General features: G+C 44.4%; 1 pseudogene; it reads right to left on the bottom strand.

Moving 5' to 3' along the window:
* LOC148146481 (uncharacterized) overlaps nt 1-24527 on the bottom strand; it is a 181252-nt pseudogene extending 156725 nt beyond the window's left edge.
* Nucleotides 24528-24757: the final 230 nt, after the last annotated feature.

The following is a 24757-nucleotide window of genomic DNA, read 5'->3' as shown; positions in this document are numbered from 1 at the left end:
AGGTGTAGTGGAAAGCGAAGAGGGTTACCTCAGATTACAACACGATCTTGACCAGATGGGCCAATGGGCTGAGAAGTGGCAGATGGAGTTTAATTCAGACAAATGCGAGGTGCTGCATTTTAAGAAAGCAAATCTTAGCAGGACTTATGCACTTAATGGTAAGGTCCTAGGGAGTGTTACTGAACAAAGAGACCTTCGAGTGCAGGTTCATAGCTCCTTGTAAGTGGAGTCGCTGGGAGATAGGATAGTGAAGAAGGCGTTTGGTATGCTTTCCTTTATTGGTTAGAGTATTCAGTACAGCAGTTGAGAGGGCATGTTGTGGCTGTACAGGAGATTGGTTAGGCCACTGTTGGAATATTGCGTGCAATTCTGGTCTCCTTCCTATCGGAAAGATGTTGTGAAACTTGAAAGGGTTCAGAAAAGATTTACAAGGATGTTGCCAGGGTTGGAGGATCTGAGCTACAGGGAGAGGCTGAACAGGCTGGGGCTATTTTCCCTGGAGCGTCAGAGGCTGAGGGGTGACCTTATAGAGGTTTACAAAATTATGAGGGGCATGGTTAGGATAAATAGGCAATGTCTTTTCCCTGGGGTTGGGGAGTCCAGAACTAGAGGGCATAGGTTTAGGCTGATCGGGGAAAGATACAAAAGAGACTTAAGGGGCAACGTTTACACGCAGAGGGTGCTACGTGCATGGAATAAGCTGCCAGAGGATGTGGTGCAGGCTGGTACAATTGCAACACAAGTGTTTGGAGGGATATGGGCCGGGTGCTGGCAGGTGGGACTAGATTAGGTTGGGATACCTGGTCGGCATGGACGGATTGGACCGAAGGGTCTGTTTCCATGCTGTACATGTCTATGACTCTATGACTGTGACCTCCTGGGTTGAAAATGAGTGGGTGAGCGGACAGTCTCAACTGGTTCTAGCATTTACAATCTTGGTCCGTGTGACAACAAAAGCAGAAACCTGGAACTGTTTGTCTTACTTCTGAAAAACAGCTGAGTAAATTTTGAAGAGCATAGATATTTCTACCTGGTGTTCATAAAATGATCAAGAGCAGAGTACAGTTCACTGAGTATGGTCTGACTTCTCGGTTATGGACTGTGATATTCTGCTCACATGATCTGAACACATACAAAGAAATGACTCAGTGACAAGATCTGCTGAATTGGATTCCGTGAAGAAGTGAAGCCGATGGAATGAAAAGAGCCATAAGAATGGGAATGTCGCAAATCATTTTGCAAACTCGAGGAGAGTGCATAGTGTTGTTCCCAGGTGTCAGTAGCTGTACAAGTAGACTGAATCAGCGTCGGGTGTGAATGTGCTGCATCTTTTGTATAATCGTGCAAAAGTTCGAAACCTTTGTACAGAGGGGTCAACTTCAAAATCCACGATGAGGCAAAACACACAAATGAGGTAAACAACAGAGTAACCACACAAACTGGTGTTACGTCATGGGGTAAGCTTTCCTGCCCAGATTTCGCTCAAAATCGCTCTCTGTCTAATTTCTGAGTCTGAGATTCGAACAGTGAATGGTGTATGTCAATAAAAACGGCTCTGATCTCACAACCTCAGCATTTCATACCCACCCCCTTATGTATGTCTGGCAATAGCAATTGATCCCTCACTGTGTTACTTCTGCACACGTAGAGAAGAAATAACTATAAGAACAACAGCCATGTATGTGACTGGGATTTGGCTCGATGCTGTTTCAGCCGATCGATTCAGCTGTAACTAAAATTGCTTACATGTTTCCTGAGTCGGTTATAAGATTGCATAGCTTAATGGTGAGTTTTCATGCATTGAATTGGACCCAGCATCGTTTCTCGGGTTGAAATTTACTGGACATTCGGAATGACACGGCCAGAGTTCACTTGATACCATGTCGACAGAAACGATGGAAATGAGGTTTACTGGGAGATAAAGCCACTCGCAAAGAAAAGAGAGGGTATAATGGAATGGTGGGATAGATAAAGAATAAGGCGGGAGAAATCAGGAAAGACTTCGTTGTGTCCGAAGAGAGGTTTACTGACAACATTCAAACTCCACAAAGAATTTAATCGAATACCTTCGATTGGTTTAATGAGCTGGGCAGCTTGCAGGAAATGGAATGATATGAAACGAGTTAAACAGACTTTCCCAGGATGTAATCCAGCGCTGGGTCAATGATTTGAGGAATGTCATCAAGCTCAAACTTCATCTCTGTTTCTCTGTCCACAAACAGTTATTCACCTGGGGAATATTTGCAGACTTTTGGTTAATAATTGGCGTGTTTCCTGAAGACAAAACATTTCTCCACGTCAGAAACTGGAGTTTTCAAATAAATGCTACTTTATTCAACATTGTTTTCAATTGCGTTTCAGTCTGATGCTTCAATAATCCCTGGTCAATGTCAGTAGCATCATCTTTATATGTGCATTGAACTTACAACCTTTTATGCACCTTTAAGTGCTGGGTGCTGAACAATTGCGCGACTAGAGAAGCTGACAGTGAACCGGTCACATGACTTACGCTTACCTTGGGAACTTTAACTCAACTATTCTACTTTTGCCGTGATGATTAGATTCTCGACAGTATGGAAACAGACCCTTCGGCCCGACAAGTCCGCACCAACCCTCCGAAGAGTAACCCAATCTGAACCACTTCCCCTCTGAAAAATGCACTATGGGCAATTTAGAATGGCCAACTCACCTGACTTGCACAATCTTTGGACTGTGGGAGGAAACTGGAACACCCGGAGGAAACCCAGGCAGACACGTGGAGAATGTGCAAACTCGACACAGACAGTCCACCGAGGCTGGAATCGAACTTTGGACCCTGTTCAGGCAGCAGTACTAACCACTGAACCACAACATTGTGTGATCTTTGGTGGTGATGTGCTGCCTCTCTGACACCTCAGTCACTCACCCTGCCTCATTTCCCCGAACCGTCTGGTTCTGAAATTAAAGCTAATGCAGTCAATTGAAACTGACATGAACCTGTGATAATTGAAGCATCAGGTTCACGAAAAGGATACAAAAGGGATCCAAAAACGTGAAAAATAGACTGCATTGAAAAATGGGTTTCTGTTGATTCCTACGTTGTTGACAGACAATGCTACCTTGCCGCTGTCGCAGGGCTTTTCCTTCGATCAGCTTCAATCGGCACAGAATTCGAATCAATGAAACTTCACCAACTTCCTTCTGAAAGTTCATACAGGTAACATGAAACATATTGCCTTCATCAATAACATTCACCATTCCTACATCCAAGAACACATTGCATGGTTTCCATGAATATTGAAGATGCAAGAATGTTATGCAAGAATAAATTCAATTACAGCTTAAAGTGTAAAGTAGGAAGAATGCACAGAAAGTCTCAGCATGTCAGACATTCATGTGACCAGAACTGCAGACCAGCAGAGGGGAAAACTGTCCCTGAATCCCAATATCCACACGTTTACTTCCTCCATGTACCCAGTTGGAAACCTGTGTGATGGAGCATGCAGTCTGACAGAGCGCATGAGTGAATCCTTCATTGTCTGATCTAAAGCTGCAATAAGAGCTCTCTATTCTGGATGTGAGAGCTGTGGTGATATTCCGTAGTGTAGATTCACAATACCCTCATCAGGTTACTGTTGAAAACCCTCTGTAAGAAACAGCACAGAAAGTGAGAAACTGGAGGAGGCAATTCTAAACAGCTGTCCTACCCACCGTTTGATATCTTCATGGTTGACCAAAGACGTCAATGCCTTTCCCCAGCTCATCTTCAACAACCTGTCGCACAACGGGACCAAGCTGTTTTATCAATCGAAAATTTCTGTGTAACTTGAGGAGGGAAATGTGTTTAGAGACAATGGGTTTTTGCACGAAATTTTCAGGTTTTGCTCGTGAGTATCTGATTCAGGTCTGTTCATGTTTCAAGCGATATGATTCCGTCAAAAGTCACCAGCAAGAAGCTAAGGAACTTCCTCTGGTCAGTAGCTGGGATGAGAACTCCAGACGACAGGAATTGTCGATGAATCAGCACAACAATCAATGATTCAGCTGAAAATCGAAGTAAATTCCAATTCTTGTGTGGTTCAAACCCACAAACATTGCATAGCAAAGTTTCCAAAGTTATAGAAATCTAACACGCTTTTCATTGCGCCACAGAGCTGCGCTCGCCACAATTTTACTGCACCCAAATTGTGGTTGTCGTGGAGAAAATGTCGACAATCAACAGGAGATGCGGAGAGTTTTTCAATGAGCAGATCTATTATTTGTAAACAAAACCGGGACATTCAGAAAGCAAATTCTTGAATGCTGCCGAACCTCAGGATCCATGGCATAGAGTCATTGAGTCATTGAGATGTACAGCATAGGAACAGACCCTTCTGTCAATGCAATCTAGTCCGACCTGCCAGCAAGCGGCCCATATCCCTCCATATCCTTCCTATTCATATACCCATCCAAATGCCTCTTAAATGATGCAATTGTAACAGCCTCCACCACATGGTCTGGCAGCTCATTCCATACACGTACCATCCTCTGCGTGAAGAGGTTGTCCCTCAGGTTTCTTTTACATCTATCCCCTCTCACCCTAAACCTACGCCTTCTAGTTCTGGACTCCCCGACCCCATGGAAAAAACTTTGTCTATTTATCATCACCATGCTCCTCATAATCTTGTAAACCTCTATAATGTCATCCCTCAGCCTTCGACGCTCCAGGGAAAACAGCCAAGCCTGTTCAGTCTCTCCCTATAGCTCAAATCCTCCAACCCTGGCAACATCCCTGTAAATCTTTTCTGAACCCTTTCAAGTTTCACAACACCTTTCCGATAGGAAGGAGACCAGAATTACACGCAGTATCCAACAGTGGCCTAACCAATGTCCTGTACAGCCGCAATATGACCTCCCAACTCCTGTACTCAATACTCTAACCAATAAAGGAAAGCATACCAAACGCCTTCTTCACTCTCCTATCTACCTGTGACTCCACTTTCAAGGAGCTATGAACCTGCACTCGAAGGTCTCTTTGTTCAGCAACACTCCCCAGGACGTTACCATTAATTGTAAAGGTCCTGCTAAGATATGCTTTCTCAAAATGCAGCACCTGGCATTGATCTGAATTAAACTCCATCACTTCATCCTTTTCTTTATTCATTTTTGTTAGCTTATCAGAATGCCCAACTGTGTAAGTCAGAATTCCCTAACTCTAGTCCCCATTGTCGTTCTACTTCTGTCACTATATTTTTTTCCTAATTCTATTTAATATTATTCTACTGTCAGTATTTGGTATTCTACTGCCACCTGTGCTACAATGAACCTCCATACCAGACGAACCTGTCATGATTAGATATTTAGCTACCCCATTTATCACAATGTTTCCTGTCCCAAGCTGACTCTACTAACCACTGATTAGATATTTAATGTCGTATCTTGCTACAAGCGTCTCAAGCAGGCTGACACGACTATCAATTTATTATTTAAAGTCATGTCCTAAGTACTTATTGCCACGACTTGTCCCAATCTGCCATGATGATATTTTGTAGCCGAGTCTGACTTTTCTAATTGTTATTATCTCCGCCTGCCATAGTAACCTTTCAGCCCAGTCTGACTGCTAACGTGTGTCGGACCATTCCACTATTCTTATCCCAACCTGTCACGCTGGCCCCATCCTGCCCAGGAACCTCTCGACAAGTGTAGCATTCCACAGACCCTTTGTAACAGATCGCCAGTAGTTTTCATTCCTTTAGCATTCACATGCTATCATGCTCTGTATTTTCTGTACAGTGTTTGGATCTCTCATCAGTCATCTGTTTATCTTCACCCCAATTTCCAGTACCTGGTCTTTATTCATGTGTGCTCTAGCTTCTCAAGATTTTGGCTAAATAGTCCTGAAATATTTTGATGACTCATAGGTTTACCACACGTTCAAAACTTGAATTCCAAACAAACAACACTCTCAGAGTGAAAATGTTCTTCCTATATCTCGTCTGAATCTCCTCTCCCTGTGTTTAACGGAGATCCCTGGTTGTTAACTCTTTCCATAACAAGTTTATTCCTATCACACATATCTATCCCCTTAATGTGCAACTTAATGACTTCCTCACTCTGCCTTCTCCGCTCCAGGATAAAGAGGGTGAGCTGAGCTCGTCTATCTTCGCCATGGCGATACTGTCGTGCTGGAAAAGTACAGCAGGTTAGGCAGCATCCGAGGAGCGGGAGAATCGATGTTTCTGTCATAAGTCTTTCACCAGGAATGAGTCTTATGGGTAGGGACTGAGAGATAAATGGGGGGGGGGGGGGGGTTGGGGTTGGGTGCAAGGAAGCTGGGAAAGCGAATGGTGGATGGAGGCGGAGAGAAGGTGATAAGTCAGAGGGAGAGAGAGGAATGGGTCCGGAGGGTGGTGCTGAGTTGGATGCTTAAGACTGTGATAATGTTGGGGGAGGGGAAATGAGGAAGCCGTTGAAATCCACATTTATCCCGTATGGTTGCAGAGTCCCAAGGCAAAATATGAGGCGTTCATCTTCCAGGCGTCAGGTGGTAACGGTTTGGTGGTAGCTTATGCCAGAAACGTCGATTGTCCTGCTCTGCAATTCACATGACAGGAGAGATGTGAAAACCAAAGACTTAAAAAAAGGACAAAAACGTATAGATTTAGAGTTAATGGAATTAGATACAGTGCAGACAGAAACCATTTGGCCAAATGAGTATGTACTGTGCCGTGGAAGAGATTCACACACACACCCACTCTATCTTTCTAAACCCGCATTTATGATCCACCTACAAAAATAGAAATTACTCCAAAAGCTCAGCGAGTCAGGCAGCATCAGTGGAGAGAAATCAGAGTTAGCATTGCAAATTAAAAACAGTTCCGAGGAAGGGTCTGTTGACCCGAAATGGTCATTCAGTTTTCCCCGAGCTGCAATTCTGACTTTTGTCTCTGATTTACAGCACTTGCATTCCATTCAGATTTTGTTTGCCATGTACCACAATTGCACAACTTTGCATTGTGGGAAGGAATCGGAGTATCCAGAGGAAACTCACACGGGAGAGAGAGAACAGGAGTGTGCAAATTCCACAGTCAGTCACACAAGTCTGGTATCGAAGGCGGGTTTCTGGCGCTGAAAGGCGCAGTTCTATCCACTCAGCCCTCCCAATATGCAAGCGCCCACCCTGGAAGTAAATTGAACCAGATCTCACGCAGTGACAGGCGGTGGTACAACTCAAGAATTGTATGCAAAAAGAAGCCTATTTGTTAATACTGGAAATTAACATTCGCTTAACTACCCAACCTCTTTTTTAAATTACTTGGCCTATAGCCTTGTATGTCTTGGCATCACAAATTCACATCTGAATGTCTCTGAAAGTTATGAGGATTTCTGACTCTCCAACCTTTGCAAGCACTTATTCCAAATTTAAACAACCGTTGTTTCAAAACATTTGTCTGCACATTCACTCAAATCTTTCCTCTTCTATTCTTAAATCTATGCCACCCTCCCCCTCCCCCCCCCGTGATCGATCTCACCATCAAAGAGAAACGTTTATTTCAGTCTATGCCATCCATATTCCTTATTATTTTGTACATCTCAATCATGTTTCCTCTCAAGTTCTTCTGCTCTAAGAACAACGTCTCCAGTTTATACAATTTCTCTTCATAACTGAAACTCTTCTACCCAGACAATATCCTGGTAAATCTCTCCTGCATCATTTCCAGTGCTATCATATCCATGCTATCATGCGAATTGCTGAACTGCACACAATAGGCAAGACAGAGCTAAATGAGCAAGTGAAATCAATGATGTAGAAGTCCACAGAAAGAGGTATTTTCCAGTAAATTTAATTTCCTCAGTGCTGCCCTGTGTCCTTTTCCTGAGCCTGATATCCCAATAATCTCTGGTCCATGTTGTGAAAGCTGCTGCAGGAGAATTGATCTCACAACCACGGTATCGAAATGGAATGACTGGTTTGAAGGTGAGCACGTGGTTCTTCTATGACGTCACAGAGGCGCATGAACTGTCAAAGCTGGGAGCGTTCCTGGTCAAAGGTGGGGAGGAAGAGCTTATTTGTCGCCGTTTATTAGACGATTAAGAAACAACAGCAGCATTAACCCGCACTGCAGATTTGCTCAGCGGAAGCGTGCTAGAGCCTTAAGCAGGAGGTCGACTAATTGAAACCAATCTCTGAAATTTTCCTTACAAATGCGCTGTTTTGTTACTTTGACAGTAAGCGCTGTTTTTGATCACATCGTCTCCACATCAGCCTCTTGCTCCCAGTAAACACTCCAATCCAGCGTACATCACATTCATTCCGACACAGCCACATGTCATATTCTCATTCCCTCTGTGATAATTGGAATTGACAATGTCATTCTCTGAAATGCAGCAATATAGCATGAATTTGGTAGTGTAGTGAACAAAGAAGAGCAAAGAACACAGAGATTTTACAGCCCAGGAACAGGCCCTTTGAAAGTGGAAGCTTGAGCTGATCCAAATCCACTGCCTAAGCCTATCATCCAATTCCTAAGCATCTGTATTCCTCTGCACCCCACCTACTCATGCATCTGTGCAGGATAACCTGAAATGAATCGACCGTGCTTACCTCTACTACCTCTGCTGGCAACATGTTCCAGGCACCTGCCACCCTCTGTGAAAAATACATCCAACGTCTATCTCTCTTAAACTTTACACCTCTCACCTTGAACACGTGACCTCTCATTATTTAAACCCTCACCTTGGGAAGAAACCGTATTTCTATCCACCCTGATGATTCAAGATTTTATAGATATCAATCAGGCCCCCCTCAATCTCTCCGCAGAGCAAGCATCTTCCAGAACAGGCAACATCCTCATAAATCTTCACTGCATACTCTCCTAAACGTCCACATCGTATTGGTAATTTAGGAGCCAGAACTGTACACAGCATTCTATATGAGTTTGAATCAAAATCTTGTACACTTTTAGCATGACCTGCCAGCTCTTAAACTCAATGCCCCGTTCGGTGAAGGCAAGCTTGCCATATGCCCTCTTGTCAACTCGATCCACCTGTGCAGCACCTTCAGGGTGCAAAGGACCTGCATTCCCAGATCTCTCCGCTCATCAACTTTACCCAAGGCTCTTCCGTTTACTTGGCTCTCGAATTAGACTTCCCAAAATGCATCACCTCACATTTACCTGGATCCAACTCCACCTGCCACTTCTCCGCTCAACTCTCCTGTCTATCTGCATTCTCCTTCATTCATTGACAGTCCCCGATGCTTTCTGCTACTCCACCAATCTTCGTGTCATCTGCAAATGTAATGGCGATATTTGGGCCATCAACCCTTGGACAATGGAGCATGGCAGCTACTGGTAGTTAGATTTGATGAATAAAATCTGGACTATAAACCTGCTCAGAGGAAGATTGACAAAAATTTTTCATTTGCTCGAAACCCATTCATTCATGTCCCTTCAAAAGGGAAATCGGCGGTCCTTAACGAGACCTGGCAACATATAACTCCAGATCCACAATAGTACGGTTCACCCCTAAATCCCCTCTGACTCAGTTCAAGGAGAGTTAAGGATGAACAACAAATGCTGTTCAGACTATGATAGCCACACGCTGTGGGAGAATAAGGAAGAATAAAAAAAGATACATGGATGATGGGGAATATCGGGAGTCGTCTCAGCGTGGACTCAAATTCAACTGATTATCCAAACTAAATAGACAGAAGGATACCCACGCCGCAATGAAGGCAGATCCATGGGGGCGGGGTCTGTAGGAAGGGATTAAAATACCCGCTGAAATGTAAACTCACTTGCTCAGTCACAATATGGACAGGTCATTCACCACTCCCATATTTGAGAAGGAATCAGTCAGGAGACCAACCTGCAGACTTGCCATTAGGTTTAAAAATGATAGCAAGGGTCCGATTCTGCTGTTATTGCAGGTGTTCATCCCATCCAAAAATGAACAATGCTTGGATGCCTTTTTACAGTGGAGTACCACTGTCTCCTGATGTAAATCAATAATTCAATCTTAGTTGTAGTAGTCATGTTTAGAAGTTTTCAGACGATGCAACAATTGGTCGTGTAGTTGACTGTGATGAACAATATCAGGGACCTCAGGGATGTATCAATCGGGTGGAAGGGAAAAAAACGGCGAATGGAATTCAATCCAGACAATAAGTGGTAACGAAATTGTGGAGTTGAAACAATGACAGTGAGGATTCTGAGTGGTGTACAGTAACAAAGAGATCTTGGAGTAGATATTCATAGATCTTTGAAGATTGTTGGACATGGAGATCAGGTGTTCGAGAGGCTTTTTATATATTTTCTATTGTTGACCACAGATTCAGGATGATATTCGATCTTTAGCAACCGCCAGTTTAGGAAACAACTAAAGGAATGAGCACAAATCTGGTCAATGCAATAATCAACATTTTAAAATATTGTAAAATAAAAGGTGGAGGGCTGAAGTATAACTCTTTGCCCATCAAGACCGCTTCACCACTCAATGAATTTACCACTGATACCTCTCCAAGTCATGCTGGTATGTGCCTTGGAGGGTAATTTCTAAATGGTGACGTTTCAGTGCATCTTCAACCTTATCGTTATAGTCGGTGCAGTTTTTGAGCTTTGAAGGTTCTGTCAACAAAGCCTGGATGACTTACTTCAGTGAATCTTCTAGGTGGTGTACTCTGCTGCAATTGTGCCTCAGCAGTTGAGGAAATAAATATTTAGGTGCTGAACAATGTACAGTTAAGTGACTGTATTGTCGTGGAAGGTGTCCAGTTCCTTCAATGGTGTTGAAGCTGCACCCACCGCGGCAAATGGAGAGAGTTCAGTTAAACCTCTAATTTGTGCGTTGCGGACGATGTAGGCTTCACGGAGACAAGAGTTGAGTTAGTAATCAAACAAAGTCCACCGGCGGACATGTTTCTGTCGTCAACTTCTTTATATGGGCGGTGAGGTTCAATTTTCTCCTAAATACTAGCTCTCAGAACGATTACACGGAGGAATTCAGTTACAATGAATCCATTGAATGTCAATCGAATATGATTAGATTCTCATTTGTCAGAGTAATCGATGCTGTATTTGGTCCTTCTGTGGATCAATCCGATTCCAATCGCTTTCTGATTTCAAGTTCCAATTCCCGTCTGCGCCTGAAATTTCAACCCGTTTCCTCGCCGAAATTTCTCCAGCTTTCTTAATAGCATGTAAGGATGCTGGAGGGGACAACAGAGACTTACGAGGATGTTGCCAACTCTGTATAAAATGGAGCTTCCTGGAATGATTGGTTAGGCTGGGATTATTCTCCTCGAAACAAAGGAGGTGGAGGGGAGAATTATAAACGTTCAATATTCGTGGGGTCTTGACAGGGTAGATACGGGCCAATGGTTTGCCCTTGTGCTATGAGGAAAGCACCAGAGGACATAATCTCAGAATTAGATATTGTCCATTTAATTCAGAAATGAGGAGCAAATTCTTGCTCAGGGACCAAACCATCTGTGGCATTTTTCAACTGGAAAAGCGCAGCAGGTCAGGCAGCATCCAAGAAGCAGGAGAATCAACGTTTGGGGCATGAGCCCTTCTTCAGGAAATCACAATTTTCAAACTGTGCCAGATAGTTAGCCAGAAAGATGATGAAAATTTGTCGAGGTAACTGAGCAGAAAGGAGTTAAAGATTATCATATTAACCATGAGTTCGTTGAATGGTGGGGCAGACTCCATGGGCTGAATGGCAAACTTCCAGTGGTTTAACATTTGGTCTAACGCCTTATTTTATTCATAAGTTCAGACTTGTAAGGGGATGGGATGACATGATAGTAAAGGTTTATTAAACTGATCAGACAGATCAGGAACAAGGCTCATAAACTCAGGAAGAAGAAATGTGCTGTGACCTGGGTTCAACAAATGACACTGGGCACAGCACAGGTGGCTGTGTACAGAAGCTGGGATTGCTGACGAACGCTGGTGGACCTTATACAGTTGGCAAGTAGTGATCACGCTGGATGATGGATCGTTGTACGATTCACACACAGCAGAAATTTGTGCAAGAATGAAGGGTTCGTTTCATTGGAGAAATTTTCTACAGTTCCAATTCCGAGTGACTGTTTGAATTACTGATCAGATCATTGTGTGGAGTGTTAGGTTAAGATACTCATGAACAACCCCACTGGATAAACTTGTGGTCCCGATCTCTTGTTATTTGTTTCTCTTTCTTTTGATGCAAGTTCATAGAAAGACAAGATGAAATGTAGGGCGGAAAGAAAAATGCGTTCCTTCTCATTACACCAATTTCATCTACAATTGAACAGAATGACTGCTCTCACTCTTCATTTCGACTTTAATGTGGTGAATTATTTGTGAATCTCCCGTGCAGTGAAGGGCAAGAACAAGATTCTCTATCCAGTGTATTCCAGAGTGTGAGGTGCCAATAGAAACTGCTGGAGCGGTTTGTGAAGTTAGCAAACAATGTGTATTTCGAACTCGTGAATGTGGAGCACAGCGATATAATAACCCAACACCATAATCGCTCAGTCTTCGCAGCACATTTTGTAGAGGAGTGACATGTCACCTCATCAGGTTGCATGTGGTGAAAGTAAAGGGTGGTTAGCACTGCTGCCTCGCAGCGCCAGAGACCCGGGTTCAGTTCCCACCTCAGGCGACTGACTGTGTGGCGTTTGCACGTTCTCCCCATGTCTGCGTGGGTTTCCTCCGGGTGCTCCGGTTTCCTCCCAAAGTCCAAAAACGTGCAGATGAATTGGCCATGCTAATTTGCCCGTAGTGTTAGGTAACGGGCAAATGTATTGGTGGGTTGCACTTCGGCGGGTCGGTGTGGACTTGTTGGGCCGGAGGCCCTGTTTCCATGCCATTGTGTTTCTGCTTGCACCAGAATTATCAGAACATCAAATTCCAATAAATAGCCATGCTTGACAGAATGAATAGCTGTCAGTGATACATTCTGAGTCAGAACTATGTCAGAATGAAACAGGGAACAAGAATTTTCCGTCATATTCACACCTACATTTTTTTCTCATACTTTCTTCAGTCACTTTCTCTCTCACGTGAAGAAGCAGCCATGGAGAGGGAAATAAAGGCAATGTTGTGGCTCAATGGCCTTTCTGATATGGCTGAACCTGAATTGGATTAAATTGCAAGAAACGCTGTTTTGTTCGTTTCATTTTAATTTTGCTGCAAACTCACAATGTTCATTGTAATAATCAGAAGTGAATTAGATAAATCTCATTGTACCGATTAATGTTGTATTCAGATTTGCTCCGACTTTATTTCAGCTCAAGGAAAATATTGCTTAGAAAATCAGAGTGTTAAAATTCAAAAGAAAACCCACCAATTTTGTTGCTCGTTGCTTTGGCCGATTCACCGCATGTGGTACTGTGCAATGCCCACGACCATGACACTTATTACCCCTGAACTCAACGTTATTTCAAGGGGTGCAACTTTCATGATTTACACCTTGTTTTTATCAAACAGTTGATAGGACGACCGGGCAAAGTGAAATCAAACAACCAAGGCTCGATGGCGACCTGAACTAAGACATTCTCACATGCCAGTATTAACTCAAGCAACTAAGCAATGATCAGGCGACATTCTTACGTTTCCAACACCAAACCAGCTCAAAGTCGCTCAGATCTAACTACATTACACTTTTCTCTCGGATTTCTAAGCTCCAAAGAGTTTCAAGAATATCACCTTCTTATTCCGTCTCCTTGTTCACGGGACAGTGCTGTTTATCCCTTTCGCTTGGACCCCATCGGTAGAGTATTCAGCTATTTCCCTCCAATGGCAGGCAGTGTGAGGGGAGGCAAGTGTGGATGTGCTCTCAAGCTCGCTCTGATCGGCACATCCAGTTCCATCAAGTGCTGGAAATCAGCAAGTTTGTTTGGGAACTTCCTGAAAATATCATTTATCTGAGAGTTGTCTGTTGGGAAAGACAGAATGTACTCCGGATTCTCTACACTAGGTAAATTCATGTGAGGGCATTTTTGTGCAGCCTGTTTGCTGTTCAGAATCCATCTTCACAGCAATCCTGCAGAAAGGCTTTTGTAACAGTGACATCGGTTTCTATGCTGCAATTGGGCAGCAGTTAACACCTGCCCTAGATGAAGAGAATGCGAATGAAACCCTCAGTCACTGAGAGTCATCCCCACGGCCCTGAGCTGCGGGGTTGCAGACATTCTAACGCGGAAGGGAGGGTTAAAATGAAACATTGTTACACCATCAGCCACTCTATCTCAGAGACAGGAGGAGGGACAGCATCAACGTGTGGCGTCACTCACGCGCCGACAGAAGCTGTTCAGCCCATCGAGTTCATGGCGACTCTCTGTAGCTTGTATATCTCTGTGGTTATTCATAATTGGCCATCTATGTCCTAATAATGCGGAACTGTGTCAGTGTCATAATGCTGTCTCCAACAAGTTGATCCAATTGTCACTCACGGCTTTTCATTTCACGGGGAGGACACTGCTGTCCGAACCAGCATAGGGAATAACTGCAGGGCGTCATGCGCATAGAGCACTCGACAACTGGTGTCGCTCACCTTCACCAGTTTATTCCCAGCTCTGGCAAATGATTTTGTGAATCAGATCAGAGCAGACCGACAGAGAACAGGGAAAGAGCTTCCAGATCTTCACAAGTGTGTTTCCTCACCTGTGTAAATTTGGCGGGTGTATCAGTTCGAAATATTCATTTCAGATACATTGAGTGAAAGGAAGCGGAAAGTGAAACAACATGCAATATGTAGAATGGAGCTATGTTATATAGGAACTCTAGCGGGGACAGTACACACACTGAAACCTGGAATTGTCAACGAGCAGAGGATGTTTTCAATCCATTAATTTCGGGGTTATGAGCCCAATACGCTCCCGCTGGGCCGCTCTGTTAGCGCTGACCACAGCAGGTTCCCGCAGTCTTCAGCTTTTCATCTGGCGTGTGGCATGGCAATCAGTGTCATGGGAGAGAAACGTGAACGCGCTCTTCAGCTCCATATCAAACACGGGTTTGGGGATCGGGGAGGAGGCTAGAGGGATTGGGAGTTATGCAAATTCTGGAAAGCTGTACAAAAGGGAGAATGCACATGCACAGGAACCCATCTTTCTTTTGGGAACCTTGTGCAAATAACGCCATCTGAAACTGATGAAACATTCTGAAGCAGAAATGCAGGGAAAGAGAGAGTCTCTCCCCGTCATCGGGAACGGTGTCTGTGTCCTCCTCGAAGTTACAGCGAGGGCTCTGCTGTCTGATTCAGCATGGGATGTTACTGCAGCATATCCTGTCGCTCAGGCACACTGCACCTGATATGCATAAGCTTTATCACGTTACCCCAAGCTCAGAGAATAAATTTCACAGCTTACACCATCCCAGAGTGACAGTGAACAGAAGAAATCGTTTCAGACCATCATCTTTACACCCCTGGGAAAAAGACGGATGTCGGAGTGTAGACAATCTAGACTAGTGCTGTTGTTGTTGTCTGTGTGACAACAAGAGCAGGTACCAGGAAATGTTTATCTTGCTTCTTAAAACAGGCGTGAAAATTTGCAGAGCATAGACACATCTACCTGCTGTTAGTGAAATGATGAACAGCAGAGTACAGTCCACAGAGTATGGTCTAATCTCTGGGTTATGGGCTCAGCACTCTCCAACTGTGACCCTCTGCTCACAGGATTTGAACACAAACAAATGACTCAGTGACAAATTCTGTTGAAACGGATTCTGTGCGGAATTGAAGGCGATGGAATGAAAAGCCGCTTGAGAGCGGGATGTAACATTATCTGTGAAGGGACTGTTTTCCAGACTCGAGGAGAGTGCGCAGTGCTGTTTCCATGGGTCGATATCAGGATAGATAGATTGAAACAGCGTCGGATGTCATTGTAGGGAGCCCTGTCGCTTAGACACACTGCACCTTTTGTACAATGGTGCAAAACCACGGACGTTTTGTGTAGAGGGGGCAACTTCAAAATCGTTAGTGCTGCAAAATTCACAAATATGTGAAACAGCAAAGCAACCACAGAAATTGGTGTTACGTGACGGGATAAACCCCTCTGCAAATGTAAAACGACAAAACAGAAAGGATTCACCCCGTACTGTGTTCTGTAAAAATTCAAGAGGCAAAAAACTATTCCAAAAATCACTATTTAAAGTTAAAAATAACAATTCTATTGTTTTTTAACATTTGACGGAGAATAATCATCTTATAACTACTTACAACTCATTTCTCGAAACCTTGTGCTCTACAATACCTTCCCCAACCCCGACCCCATTAACATTTACAAAAAAAAATCAACTTACAAACCAGCTTGTTGTCGAATCTTCTCTTCGTATCTTTCTCTGTAGATTTTTTTTTCCAGGTCGGTATTGATGTTTCTTTTCTATGCAATCTATTTCTCCAGATAGGCACATCTTGGAGATGTTACTAACATCCTCCATCTGTTGGTCTTTTAGATGCTCTCTTTGCTGTTCTTTGCCGCTCTGGGTAACTGTTCAAAATGGCCGATATATGTCCCACAAAACGTCGGGTCGTTTCATTGGTTTTAACATTGTAAAAATACCACATCCAAACTTTATTTGGGCATAATTGAAACTGATTGGCCGAATTCGAATATGTTTTTGTATCCATGTAACACAGCTGTTAGTTGTTTCGACCTAATGTTATGTTGTTACCTTGTTCTGGACTCCTTGTGCTGGCCAGACTTTTCAGCGCCATTAAAAGTACATTACACCACAACTTCATAACAATGGCATTTGCCAAGACAGTCTATTACGCTCAACATCGCTCTCTGTCAATCTCATGTGCCTGAGATTTGAACAATCTCTGGTCTATGTTAATTAAAACTGCCCTATTCACATAACCTTAGATTTAAGACACCCGGTTATGTATGTCTTACTATATTAATTGATTCCTCACTGTGTTACTTCAACACCCGTTGAGATGAAATTAACATGAGAACAACAGTAACCTGTGTGACTGCGATTTGACACAATGTTGCTGCAGCCAACCGATTCAGTGCAAGCAAAATAGCCCACTCCTTTCCTGTGCCAGTAATGAGACTGCATAGCATAGTGGTCAGTTTTAATGAGTTGAATTAGACTCAGCTTCATTTCTCAGGACGAAATTTACTGGGATATAAAGAGATGATGATATAGACGGGGGTTGGGGTGTGTAATATAGTTAAAAAGGATATGGCCAGAGTTCCCTTGATACAAAATCGTTAGAGATGACGGAAACGAGGTTTATTGGGAGATAAAGCCACGAGAAAAGAAAAGAAGGGATTTAATTGGATGGTGAAATAGACGAAGAATCACGCGACACAAATCAGGAATGACTGATTTGTGTCCTATTGGAACTTTTCCAGCTGCTGTGAGGTTGGAAAGGATAAATAGGAGGGAAGTTCCCTCGTTCAGATGAATGTATAACTAAAGGTTAAAGCTTCAATATCAGTGAGGAACGACAAAGAAGTTTACAGCAGGTACTTTTATTCTGTGAGTTATTGAAATCGGAGATGATTTTTCAGCAGAAGAAAACATGTTATGAGATGATTCCAGCATATTTGAAAGGCCACGTGCAGACACACAAGGAGCGACTATAACAGGGACAGGGATTCTGAGCTGCCTGAATGGGGAGGCAAAATGGACGCACTCACAAATTGTTCAGCGTTCATCGGAAAGAAATTGCTAAATACCTGCAACTGAGCATGTTAAGTGTAAGAAGATCTAATGGTGTTGAAAGGTGTAGCAGCTGGTTCTCCGTGAACTACGAAAGATTGTTAATGTGCTGAGCTGTTTGTTTTAGCTTTGCATTAAGTGGAAGCCGGTTCGCTCAGTCTGCTGGATAACTGGTTTATGGTATAGAGTGAGACTAACAACGTGGGATTAAATGTCGCACTGTCTCAGTTTGTTATAAGGATCATCATCTCCTCCGCTCACGTGATCTGTAATACAATGTTGACTATAGTGAGTAGGAACGGACCTGTCAATGTCAAGCACAATTATCTTTGCCATCTGTTGCCTTGAACATTTGGTCACAATGACCAGGAACGGGACTGATTCCTTTTAATACTCACTCATCTCCGTCCGAAAAATCCAGCGACAAGACTCATCCTTATTCCTGTTTGAACCCTTTGTTCCACACAGCATCAAAACTATTTGTCATGACTTTACCAGATTCGGTGACAACATTCAATCTACGCAAAGAAATAAATCTAATTCCTTTCGAACGGTTAATTGAGCTGTGTGAGTTTGCAGCAAACAGGATTATATGAAACGAGTTTAAGAGCCTTTTCAAGAATGTAATCCAGTGCAGTGTTAAAGATTTGAAAAAGGTCATCAAGCTAAAATATCATCTCTGTTTCTCGATCCACAGATGGATAATTACTTGGGGAATATGTGCAGTTTTACAGTTAACAATTGATACCTTTCCCAAATCAGAAATCAGACAGTGTTATATTATCGCTGTCACAGGACTTCTCATTCAGTCGGCTTCAATTTGGCACAGAATGCTGCTTTATTCGACATTATTCTTCAACTATGCTTCAGTCTGATGCTCCAATAATTCCTGATGAACGTCAGTAAAAGCAGCCTTAGATAACGATTGGAATTACAACAGCGTTTTTACATGCTGTTAAGTACCAGGCGCTGATCAGTTGCTCCACTGGAGCCGCCGGCAGCAAGCCTATAAAGTGCCCTAATCGTACCACTGGGACCTTCGACCCGCCTGTTCTACTTTTGCTGTGGTTCTGAAATTAAAGCTAAGGCAGAGGAGGAGGAACTGACATGGACCTGTGACTTTTCGAGTATCAGGTTCAGGAAATGGGACATAGAAAAACGTTGTGCAAAATAGACTTGATTGAAAACTGGGTTTCTATCGGTCGCTGCGTTGTTTACAGACAGTGTTATATTATCGCTGTCACAGGACTTCTCATTCAGTCGGCTTCAATTTGGCACAGAATTCGATTCAACGACACTTCACTATCTTCCTTCTGCATGTTCCTACAGACAACAAGAAATATACTGCACTCATCATCAATATTCAACATGGTTACATCCAAGGACATGTTGCAAAGGTTTCATGAATACTGAAGATATCAGAATGTTATGCAAGAGTAAATTGAATTTCAGTTTAAATTGGAAAGAGATAAAAATCCAGAGTAAGATCCAGAATGCCCAAAATTCATGATTATTACTGTGGCCAGAACTCTAGCCAGGCAAAGGGGAAATCTGCCCCTGAATCCCCAATATCCACACGGCCGTTCGCTCCATGTGTCCAGTTGGAAACCAGTGTGAAGGAGCATGCAGTCTGATGAGCGCCTGGGAGAATCCTCCACTGTCTGATCTAAAGCTACAACAGGCGCTGTGTATTCCAGCTGTGAGAGCGGTGGGATAAAGGGGAGATCCTTGGTATTCCGTGGTGTAGGTTCACAGTGTCCTCATCATGTTATTGTTTAAAACCCTCTGTCAGAAGCAGCACAGTCAGAGAGGAATAGGAGGGGGGCATTTCACCCGCAAGGGCTCCCCCGCCATTTGATATCATTATGGCTGAGCGAACACCTCAATGTCTTTTCCCAGTCCATCCACATCAACCTGTCGGCCAAAGGCGAAAAGACACTGAATAAACCGAAAAACTCTGTGCAACCGTGGGAGGGAAATGTGTTTAGAGATAGTGGGCTTCAGCAGTTGGTTTTGTCAATGAGCAGCGTATTCTGGACTGATCATATTTCAAATGATGCGATTCCCTCAAAACTCACCACCAAGAAGGTGAGGAATATTATCTGGTCGGTAGCGGGGACGAGAACTCCAGACGATGGGAACTGATGATGAATCAGCAGAACAATCATTGATTCAACTGAAATCTGAACTAAACTCCGATTCAGCTGGGACTCAAACCCACAAACTTTGAATCACAATCTTAACAATGCAGTAGAAGTCCAACACGGCTTTCATTCACACAGCTCCAGACAAACAACACTCTCAGGATGCAAACGTTCTTCCTAAATCTTCTCTGAACATCCTCTCTCTAGCGTTTCATCTATATCCCTGGTTATTAACACTTCCCATTAGAGTTTTATTCCTATCACACGTATCTATTCCCTTTCTGTGCACGTTAATCAATTCCTCTCTCAGATTTCTCCGGTCTCAGATTAAGAGCCCCAATCGAGCTCATCTATCTTTGCAGTGAGGAGAGTGTAGTGCTTTAAAAAACACAGCCGGTCAGGCAGCATCCGAGGAGCAGGAGAATCGATGTTTCGGGCATAAGCCATTCGTCAGGAATGAGACTTTTGTGTGGGGTTTGTGGGAGAGGAATGGGGTTGATGGTCAGGTAGCTGGGAAAGCGATAAGTGAATGAAGGTGAGGGAGAAGGTGGTAGTTCAGAGGGGGATTGGTGGCCGGATCCAGAGAGCAGTGCTGAGTTGGAGGCTTTGGACTGGGATAATGTGGGGGGGGAGGGGGGGCGGGGGGGGGGGGGGGGGGACGTGAAACGAGGAAGCTGTTGAAATACACATTTATCACGTGTGGTTGTAGGGTCCTAAGGTGGAATATGAGTCGTTCTTCCTCCAGGCATAGGCTGGTAATGGAATGGCGGTGGCTTGTGCCCGAAGCATTGATTCTCCTGCTCCTCAGATGCTGTCTAACGTGCTGTGCTCTTCCAGTACTGCACTGTCGACTCTGAGCTCCAGCACCTGCAGCCCTCACTTTCGCTTAACTTTTCAGGGGAAATGGTCGAGCTCAGGTACCACCTTGGTAAATCTCCTCTGACCACCCTCCCTGCAAACACACGTTTCCTGAAGGCTGGCGATCAGAACAGAACAAAATTATCCAACGAAAAGCAGAAATATCTGAACAAAATCAGAAGGTCTAGTGGATCTGAGAAGAGATTTTCGAGCCAAACGATCGGCCTTTGGAACTAATGGTATGTGTGGGTGGAGCAGGGCCTAAAATGATTGAACTCAATGTTGGGTACTGAAGATTGTATGGTCTCTCAGTAGGAAATGACGTGGTGCTCTTCCAACTCGCGCTGTGCTATGCTGGAGCTCTGCAGCAGACCAAACTGACATGGAGGCATGGGAACATAGTGGGATGTTGCAGTGACAGGAACCTGGAAGCTCAGGGTCTTAGTTTGCTTGCCGATAGAATGTAGGTGTACTTATGTTTGCCACCCGCTTTGTTTTTCTCTCCACAGTCTCGATGAGACCACATTCTGAGCAGGAAATGCAGTTTGCTAAATTGAGTGATGGGCAGATAAACCAGTGGAACCTTACACAGTAAGGGGAGACATCGTAAATGGGCAGCATTACACCTTCTGGGATTTCGTGTAATGGTGCCAAATGGGGAAGTGCTGGGGGTCAAGGAGGTTTGGACGATGGTGTACAGAGAGTAATTGTCCTGCATAGTGCCGGTATTCAGTGGTGTGGGCCAGTGGGGAAAGGGCAGTAGAATGTATATCTTCCTGAGCTACCTGCTATAAGTAAACACCTCACTCCGGAGCAAAAGCATCAAATGATTTTCATTTCAACAACAGCTCCAGGTGCAGCTTGAGAAGTTACGTGTTTGCACTGTCACTGTCACCCTGTCTCCCCGGGAGCAGTAGTACTCCCCCACGCTGATTCAGACAGCACAGTTCTTCCTGTGACATGTTCCTTCGAGAATGGAAGGACAGGTATCAATAATCCGTACTTGGAACGGAGTATTTGTATTGCTCAATAAAAATTGCTTAACTATCCTAACTCATTTTCAAATCACTTGACCCACATCCTTGTATGTCTTGGCATCATAAATTCACATTTGAATACTTCGGAAAGTTATGTGGATTTCTGCTCTCCGACCCTTGCATACAATGTGTTCCCCATTTCAACCACCCACTGTTTGAAAACGTTTTTCCATGCATTCACTCTAATCTTTCACCTCCGACCTTAAATCGATGGCCTCCCGTGATTGAAATCTCCATCAAAGCGAAACATGTATTTCAGTCTACGCTATTCATATCCCTCAGTACTTTGTACATCTTAATCATGCCCCACTCAATCTCCTCTTCTCTCAGAAAAACAACTCCAGTTTTTCCAATCTCTCTTCTTCAGCCAGACAATATCCGGGCAAATCTCCCCTGCATAACTACACACAATAGTCTCGCTAGAGCCGAATGAACAAGTGAAATAAATGATGCAAAAGTCGACAGAAACTGGTGTTTTTTGAATAAAGTTTATTTTCCTCAATGCTTCCCTGTGCCCTTTTCCTGAGCCTGATGTTTCAATAATCGCTGGTCCATGTCAGTAAAAGCTGCGCCATGTGGATTGAGCTCACAACTGCCGTATCGAAATGAATCAACTGGTTTGAACGTCCCGATAGTAAGATTTGGGTATGGTCACCCTGTAACCGTGAGCACAGCAACACAGTCTAAAGGAGGTGAATGTGAAAGTGATTGTAAGAGAAATGGGACGGGGAACTTAAAAGAGGTATGTGATTCGGGAGGTAGGGAATTCTCCGAGAATGGTGAGTCTGGATCCTGATATATGACTCGCAGAGATGTGTGTGAGAGAGAGGGGTTTGATGGAAAAAAGACATAATCTCAGAGAATGCCTTCATGTAAAATCAACTGGTTTCTTTCTGTGTTTCTTCAGCATTAATCACAAGGAGTAAAATGCAGTGACTCGGATCTTACTGCGGCCACAATGCAGTGTCATGCAAAGACCCGCGTTTAAAAACAGCAACCATTATAGTGACAGAGGATGTGTTAGGAAGAGAAGCAGATACACAGCAGGAATATTACGTGAGCGACTGCGGACATGTGGGAATTCAGAATTAGCTGAATCTTTAAATTCGATATCACCAGACGCTGTGGTGGTTTCATCGAATACTGCATGTTGAAGACTGAGTTTGATAGATTTCTAGAAAAAAAAAGTTTCAGGGGATGGTGTGGGATATTGGTGCAATGTGTATTTCAATAACAATGTGTTATTAACTATGTGTTAATAATAGTTTCTTCACCAACTTCCCCTCACAACGAAGTACACATTGCTGCAGGCAGTCACATCACTCCAGTTCCTGGAACCAGAATCAGACAAACTTTGTGGCACAGCCGCGAACACCAAACTGGAAGTGGCGGTGGAAAAAGTGAGGACTGCAGATGCTGGAGATCAGAGCTTAAAAATGTGTTGCTGGAATAGTGCAGCAGGTCAGGCAGCATCAAAGGAGCAGGAGAAACGACGTTTCGGGCATAAGCCCTTCTTCAGGAATGAGGAGGGTGTGCCAAGCAGGCTAAAATAAAAGGTAGGGAGGATGGACTTGGGGGAGAGGCGTTTGGGAATGCGATAGGTGGATGAAGGTCAAGGTGAGGCCGATAGGCCGGAGAGGGGGTGGGGAAGAAGATTGCTGAGTCTGAGGGTAGGGACTGAGAAAAGGTGGGGAAGGGGAAATGAGGAAGCTGGAGGAATCTGCAGTCATCTCTTGTGGTTGGAGGGTTCCTAGGCGGAAGGTGAGGCACTCTTCCTCAAGGCATCCTGTTGTCATGGTCTGGCGATGGAGGAGGCCAAGGATCTGCAAGTCCTTGGTGGAGTGGGAGGGGGGGTTAAAGTGTTCAGCGACGGGGCGTTTGGGTTGGTTGGTGCGGGTGTCCCAGAGGTGTTCTCTCAACTGTTCTACAAGTAGGCAGCCTGTCTCCCGAATGTATAGGAGGCCACATCGGGTGCACCGGATGCACTAAATGATGTGTGTGGACGTGCAGGTGAATTTGTGATGGATGTAGAAGGATCCCTTGGGGCCTGAGGGAAATGAGGGGGAGGTGTGGGCGCAAGTTTTGCATTTCTTGCAGTTGCAGAGGAAGCTGCCCGGAGTGGAGGTTGGGTTGGTGGGGAGTGTGGAGCTGACGAGGGAGTCGCGGAAGGAGTGGACTTTTCGGAACGCTGATAGTGGTGGGGGGAATATATCCTTGGTGGTGGGGTCTGTTTGGAGGTGGCACAAATGACGAAAGATTATACGATGTATCTGGACGTTGGTGGGGTGGTCGGTGAGGACCAGTAGGGTTCTGTCCTGGTGGTGATTGGAGGGGTGGGGTTCAAGGGTGGAGGAGCAGGAAATTGAGGAGATGCGGTGGAGAACATCATCAGCCACGTCTGAGGGGAAATTGCAGTCTTTGAAGAAGGAGGCCATCTGGGTTGTTTGGTATTGGAATTGGGCCTCCTGGGAGCAGATGCCGCGGAGACGAAAGAATTGGGAATATGGGATGGCGTTTTTATATGGGGCAGGGTGGGAGGAGGTGTAATCTAGGTAGCTATGGGAGTCAGTCGGTTTATAGTAAACGTCCGTGTTGAGTCGGTCGTCCGAGATAGAAATGGAGAGGTCTAGGAAGGGGAGGGAGGAGTCTGAGACGGTCCTGGTAAATTTGAGGTCGGGGTGGAAGGTGTTAGTAAAGTGAATGAACTGTTCAACCTCCTCGTGGGAGCACGAGGCAGCGCCAATACAGTCATCGATGTAGCGGAGGAAAAGGTGGGTGGTGGTGCCAGTGTAGCTGCGGAAGATGGACTGTTCCACATATCCAACGAAGAGGCAGGCATAGCTGGGGCCCATGCGGGTGCCCATGGATACTCCTTTGGTTTGGAGGAAGTGGGAGGATTGGAAAGAGAAGATTTTTCAGAGTGAGGACCAATTCAGTCAGTCGAAGGAGGGTGTCAGTGGAAGGGTATTGGTTGGTTCGGTGGGAAAGGAAGAAGCGGAGGGCTTTGAGGCCTTTGTGATGGGGGATGGATGTGTATAGCGACTGGAAGTGGACATGAGCACGTGAAGCTATTCTGTGGCACCATTGACATGAT

This window comes from Chiloscyllium plagiosum, unplaced genomic scaffold (genome assembly GCF_037043375.1).
Source record: "Chiloscyllium plagiosum isolate Xiang-an unplaced genomic scaffold, Cpla_swu_hap1 HiC_scaffold_21, whole genome shotgun sequence".
Lineage (NCBI taxonomy): Eukaryota > Metazoa > Chordata > Chondrichthyes > Orectolobiformes > Hemiscylliidae > Chiloscyllium > Chiloscyllium plagiosum.
This window is presented reverse-complemented; position numbering and strand designations above follow the sequence as displayed.